The sequence below is a fragment of the Fukomys damarensis genome, unplaced genomic scaffold (genome assembly GCF_012274545.1).
Source record: "Fukomys damarensis isolate Sample0158 unplaced genomic scaffold, DMR_v1.0_HiC HiC_scaffold_16, whole genome shotgun sequence".
NCBI classification, from domain to species: domain Eukaryota; kingdom Metazoa; phylum Chordata; class Mammalia; order Rodentia; family Bathyergidae; genus Fukomys; species Fukomys damarensis.
The window spans coordinates 30614673-30620672 of record NW_022900928.1 but is presented as its reverse complement, the minus strand read 5'-3'; the positions used below and the strand labels follow the sequence as shown (position 1 = coordinate 30620672).

The 6000-nt window shown below is 42.3% G+C and overlaps 1 protein-coding gene across 3 annotated transcripts in view; it reads left to right on the top strand.

Moving 5' to 3' along the window:
- Positions 1-1327: 1327 nt before the first annotated feature.
- The window catches only part of Pak1 (p21 (RAC1) activated kinase 1), an 87747-nt gene continuing 83074 nt past the window's right edge, over positions 1328-6000 (top strand). For 2 of the 3 annotated variants that reach the window (XM_010633299.3, XM_010633297.2), the window contains exon 1: positions 1328-1516. The gene's annotated coding sequence lies outside the window, so the exon portion shown is untranslated. Of the gene's footprint in view, positions 1517-3111; positions 3232-6000 lie in introns of those variants that run through there. The other variant, XM_033764240.1, reaches the window with a different exon arrangement.

Here is a 6000-nt window from a genome sequence, read left to right as displayed (position 1 = left end):
CAGAGAAGAGAAACCTGCTTAGGAGCCAGTGGAGGTCATGAATGCCTCAGTCATTTACCAGATATATTATTCTGGGGAAATCATTGCTCACTCTCATCTGTTACATTCTGTTTTACACCAGTTCTGCTACTGGTTCTCTCAAGTTTTATCTTTAGAATATGGTTCTTTCTTTTCATCTTACCTTACATAAGTCTACATTATTACTATCTTTTGTTGTCTGTAGCTCTAAAATAATCTGCTTTTTTTTCTTGATTCTATTACCACTTCTTTATTGAGTAGTCAGTGATCTTTTAAAAATGTTATGTCCTGTCACTCTGTCCAAAGTCTTCTCATGGCTGAAACTTGGAAGAAAACCTAAATTCTTAATTATGACCTACAAGAGGTAATCTGCATACCCTGACTCCTGTTATGTTTATCAGAAACAATGGGTGTGTTGGGTAAGTGGAGTGATGAGGTAATACTAACTCTTAGGGAGCATTTGGAAATGGTGTGAAACCATTGTTTTAATTGTTTCAGTTATTAGTTAATAGGAGTCGTCCTTTAGGGTCTGGACCAGGGTTGGTAAATGTTCTGTAATGTGTTGTTCAGCTCATGTTTCATCTCATTGCCTGATAACATACTAGGTTTTCATTTATTTATTTATTTTTGTTTTGTTTGTTTGTTTTTTTGAGACAGGGTCTCACTATATAATTGAGACTGACCTAGAACTCACTATGTAGCCCAGGCTGGTCTCGAACTCAGAGCAATCTTCCTACCTCAGCTTCCCCAGTGTTGGGATTACAGGCGTGCATTGCCATGCCTGGCTCATTCTAGGTTTGAGACCACATTCTCCTTGAGCCTCAGTTTTGACATACTGTATGTGAGAATATAGTGCCTACTTTGAGGTTGTTGTGGTAGACATAAGGTTTGTAAAGCACATGGTGCACAATAAATAGCTCTTTATAAGTTGTAGCTGCTGCTCAGCTTTCTTTGCTTAGAAGTAGTTATGCGGCGCCTTTGGGAGGGTCAGGGGAAGAGTCCATTTAATCTGATCTAATCTGACAATCCCAAATCAGATTTGAGGTCTATGCCCACCCACATAAATTAAGGCACAGTGATGTTTCACTCCAGAGCTCACCCAGCCCTCTCACAGACCCTGGAAAGCCTGGCCTACTGAGAGATTCCTCTTTAAAGACTGAGTGCAGGAAAACAGCCAAAACTGTGGGAAGGTAGTGACTCCCCACGCTCAGCGCTGCTTTGCAGAAAGGAGACGCTCAGCCTCCTCCCGCCCGCCCCTTTCCCCTCCTGCCCCCGCCCCTTCTCCCTTCTTGCGGGCGGGTGCCTTGGCTACGCTGCTGGGGCGCAGGCGTGCGGCACCTTGGGAACTGGGCGGGTGGTTACGCTGCCCGAGCCGGCCAAATCGAATCCAGCCAAGCTGGTAGAGCCCCGGCTTTGTCGAACTCTGCTAGGCGGGGAGAGGTGGTGTTCTGCGACGGAAACAATCCCCAGAGATGTCTGGGCCGGCTCCCTGCACCAGGTAATTAATAGCACGCTGCCCTGGGCTTGCTCAGCTGGGTTGTGTTCTTTTGGGGGGTCTCTGCCAGCTTCCAGGTGTGGTGAAGCGAGGCGTGTGTATCACATTCCTCTTACCTTAAGGGGCACTTAATGAGGGAAGGAGCACAGGGTGGAACCCTCAGATGAGTCTACCCAGGCAGGGCTAGGCCTGCACTGGAATCAGAGCTCTGGCCAGAGAAGGGTATTAAGAGGAAGCTGGGCTTTGGGGGAAACTGCTCTGCTTCAGGGGTCCTCTGCCTGTATTGAGCTTTTTGCTTGGTGTGATGCTTTCTTTCCTCAGCCTTGGCTTAGCTGCTGGCCAGCTGGGACCATGGGACTTGTTAAGAGCTGAGTGAACTAGGAGGTAGGAGACCTGGGGCTGGTCCTGTTGAGGCAGACTCTGGGCCTCAGTTTCCTTATCTACAGTTTTGGGCTTGACACTCCATTTGTGATGAACTCTGGCTTCCCTAGGTTGCCACAATATCTTTTGGAAAGGTATTCCAGAAAAAGGATTAGAATGGGCCACGGAGGTTCCCCTCAGTCCCGTAGCAGGCAGAGGCTAGCTGGGAAAGCAGACCTTGGTGTCCTGTCTCCCAACCAGTCTGCTGTATGGCACCTTCCTGGTCTGTTTAGAAACCATTAACTTCACTGGCAAGACAGAGGCTGAGAATGCTGCTGGTTATTTTAGTGTTGTGGGGTAGGTGTTTAGATGTCGGGAGAGGGAGGGGATGAGAAAAAGTAGGCCAAAGAATCTTAACGTTTTGTTTTTCCTCGAACCGGCCTATTCTTCAACACTGTACTTAGAAAGCTGCTTTAAATGAGGCTGTCGTCTTTGGATCACTTTTTAACTCTTAAGTAAATGACAGACCTTGAGGCTGTATAATATGCTAATCACTATAATTCCTCCCTTTATTATCTGGCACCAAGAAACTCACGACAGACCTGCTACCAAACTACCTCGGTTATTTCCGCCCCCCATTTTTCCATGACTTATTTGTCCTCTTTCCTTTTCTTCTTCCTGATAATTTTCCTGCCCCCCCCATTCTGTTTCCTCTTTCTCCCTTTTCCTGCTCTCCTCATGCTTTCCTTTTCTCTGTTTCCATAACCAGTTTTTTTCTTCCCACTCTTGGGTTCTCTTCTTCTTAGTTAGACTTTCTTCTTTTTTTCTCTTAGGATATTGGTTCTAATGCTTTCTTATTTATTAGTAAGTTACTGGTTGTTAGGGACCTTGCTATAGTGTTTGTCTGAGTCCAAACATTGTTTTATACTAACTTTGCTTTTAGCTTTCACTTAAATTCTCTCTCTCCCAGGTTCCAGTCTCTCTCCTTACTGTCTTGATGCCTTGTCTTGCCAGTAAGCAGTCCTCCTTCCTAAATTGTTCCCCACCTTCCCTTGGAGAGGGGATGGGGGAGCAGGTGGACAGTAGAGAAAAGCAAAGATGAGAATTGGGGTCTTGAGAAGCTTGAGAGCAAGAGTGTCAATTAGGGCAGGGCAGAGGCTCAAATTCCTTTCAGTGAATGGGTAGCTGGGAGATGGTCAGTGACCCGTTAGTGGCTCTGAGGCAGTACTGACCTGCAGGTTGGCTGACCTGTGAGCCTATTAGGAGGAAGGAGAACAGCGGGGATGAGGCAGAGCGAGAAGAGAGAGACCTAGAGGAGAAGACAGTGGTCCTTTGAAGAAGAGTGCTTCCTGTGCAAGGTAGGGTCCTTTGGGGCTTGGGGTGTGTGTTGGGGAAAGTTGTGGTGGGTAAAGGGGCCATATAGGTTCATTCTCTTCCTCTCCAAAGTTTAGCCCTTTGGACTGGTTTATTTTCTCTTAGCAGACTTTTCTTGAGACCTGTCTCAGTCTGTGAGAGTGAGAGGAAGCAGAGATGAGAATAGCAGAGTTGCTGTTTTTTATTGGCATTCACTGTCTAGAATATGTATTTATACAAAAAGCTTTCAATATGGCATTATTAACCACTTAACAGTTTACTCTGGGCGTCACTGGAGCAGTGTGTTTGTTTACGTACTGACTATCTGGAGCATCACTAGGGTAGGTATCATTTCAACCAGTAAATTCTTGTATTGAATAAATTTGATAAAATTGTTATTTTTATATTTCCTGTTACATTGTAAAAATTAATGAAAAATACACAATTTTTGCTCAACCTGTATTTAAATAATTGGACTGGTAAGTATTTGAACATTTTCTGAATCATCTATTCCGTGCTAGTTATGAATCTAAATACTGGAAAACGTGAAAGTCAGACTGAGTTGCTCTCCATAAAGCAGGTCAAGGAGTGTAGTATCTCATATGTAAGTATTGTAGAGGGAAACACAAAGCTATGATAATGTGAAGGAGAAAATTTTAGATTCACCAAGTAAGTGGCAAAGTTTGGACCTAAACTTGTTTTCTCTAATTGTAACTATTTGCTGATACCATGTTATTTCCTGACTGTGTATGTGCATATAGTATGCAGAGAGTTTCTTATATTCTTTTTTCTGGTTACTTTTGCAGCTAGAATGTAGGTATTAGTGAAACGAGAAAAGAACCGTTCCTTGTGATAGGGCACTGTGCTATGACCAATACAATACTCATTACCTTGGAAAAGAAATAGACTTTGTCCATGTTAGCTTCCAGTTCCAGGAGTGGCTTGGTGCTGAGTTTCCTCTAGCCATTTGATCTCTTCTGCCCCTTTCTCTTCCCTCTATTTTCTTAAAATTGATTTCTGTCAGGTCATAAAGTCCTGAGATGAGATGTAGCTAAATAGATATTTTACTTTTGTGGCCCTCTGTACTTCCGTAGGGGTTTAACACCTCATTGGGTTTGTAAGGATCAAATGAATAATAAAAGTGTGAAAATGCTTCATAAAGTACTGTAGTGTTGTTATGGTGATGGTTCTTGGATACATCCTCAAACCTTGAAAAAAAAAAGGCTCAGATGTTATAGCCTGAAAACCTAGGGATGCCACTCATTAGTTAAAACTGAGATTCAATTCTCAGCGAATAAAGGAGAACAAGGGGGCTAACAGACAAAGTTTAAAGGCTCAAAATGGAAGCCAAGAAGTTACAAATGTGCTTTATTGAAGGCCAGATAGTGGCAAGCAGAAACTATTATTTTTAGTGATGCCTTGTGGTATACCAAGAAAAGAAGGGGGAGGGAGGAAAGGATTAAGTGAGTTCAGTTTGAAGCCTTGTTCTTCCATTTACTAGTTAGATTGGATGGCTGTCTCTCTAGGTTTCATATATAAAATAGAAGATACTTCTGTCTACCCTGAAGGATTACTATAAAGTTTTAAAGTAATGATATAAAAAAGAAAAATAATTATATAGTAAATACAATAGCTATACTTATTTTTATCTTGCAAAAATAAATTGCGAAGTCACTCCTTGAGAAAGTCTTCCTTGACTCCTAGGCTATCACTTGCCCCTCTTCTAGATTCATGCAGCACCTTTATGCTTCTCTCAGCACTCAGTAGGAGCACTTGCCATAATTGTATTGTGGTTTATTATCTGTCTCTTCTATTAGTCTGTTTTCTTTCTTTTTTCCTCCCTCCCTCCCTCCGTTCCTCCCTCCCTCCCTTCCTTAGGGGCAGAAACATGATCTAGTAAATTTTAAGAGTCCTGAGTGCCTACTCTTGTGAGGTCCTATTTAGTTGCTACAGATACATTGATAAATATAACAGACTTAGTTCCTACTTTATGAAGCTTACTGTATGTTGAGGGAGAACTATAATCAAGTATAAGTAAAACTCATGATACAGGCTGTGAAAACTGAGATGTACATTTGGTGTGTTAGGTTTAACTGTATATTAGAAAGCTCACCTGTATTGCTCATCAGTATCTCAAACCTAAAAGTAATGCAAGTGGAGTTGTCTAATAGATGGTTATTAGTCTCAGAGAGAGCCATTTGGTCAAGAGATAGAAGCTTGGGCATCATCAACCACAATGGGAGGTAATGAGATAATCTTGGAGAGAGTATAGTATAGGAGTAAAGGAGGTCCTGAGCTTTAAACATGTAGAGTATAGCAGAAGGAGAGGTCTATAAAGGAGAGAAGAGTACACCGAAAGATAGAAAGCCAGGTGAATATGCTTCCCCAGAAGCCAAAAGAGTAGAGTATTTGAAAATGAAGGAAGGGAGGTTAGTTATGTTGAGTATTACTGAGGGTTATGTAATGTAAAAACAGAATGTGACTTTTATTTGGCAAGATGGAGATGGTTGGTAATCTTGATAGGTCTACTTTTGGTAAAATGGTAGTCTTTTGTCTAACAGGGGAGGTGTGAAGACAGTTTAAATAGACAACTCTTGAGATTCTTTGCTTGTTTAGAAAGGCGTAGACATAATGGTGTTTGGAGAAGACTGTGGGTTTCGGGAGAGGGATTGTGCAGGTGAGTGTGTGTATGTGTGTTTGTTTGAATAGGAGACACTGCAATGTGTTCATATTTACCCAGTATTTTTGAGTGAGGCCAAAAATTTAAACATCAT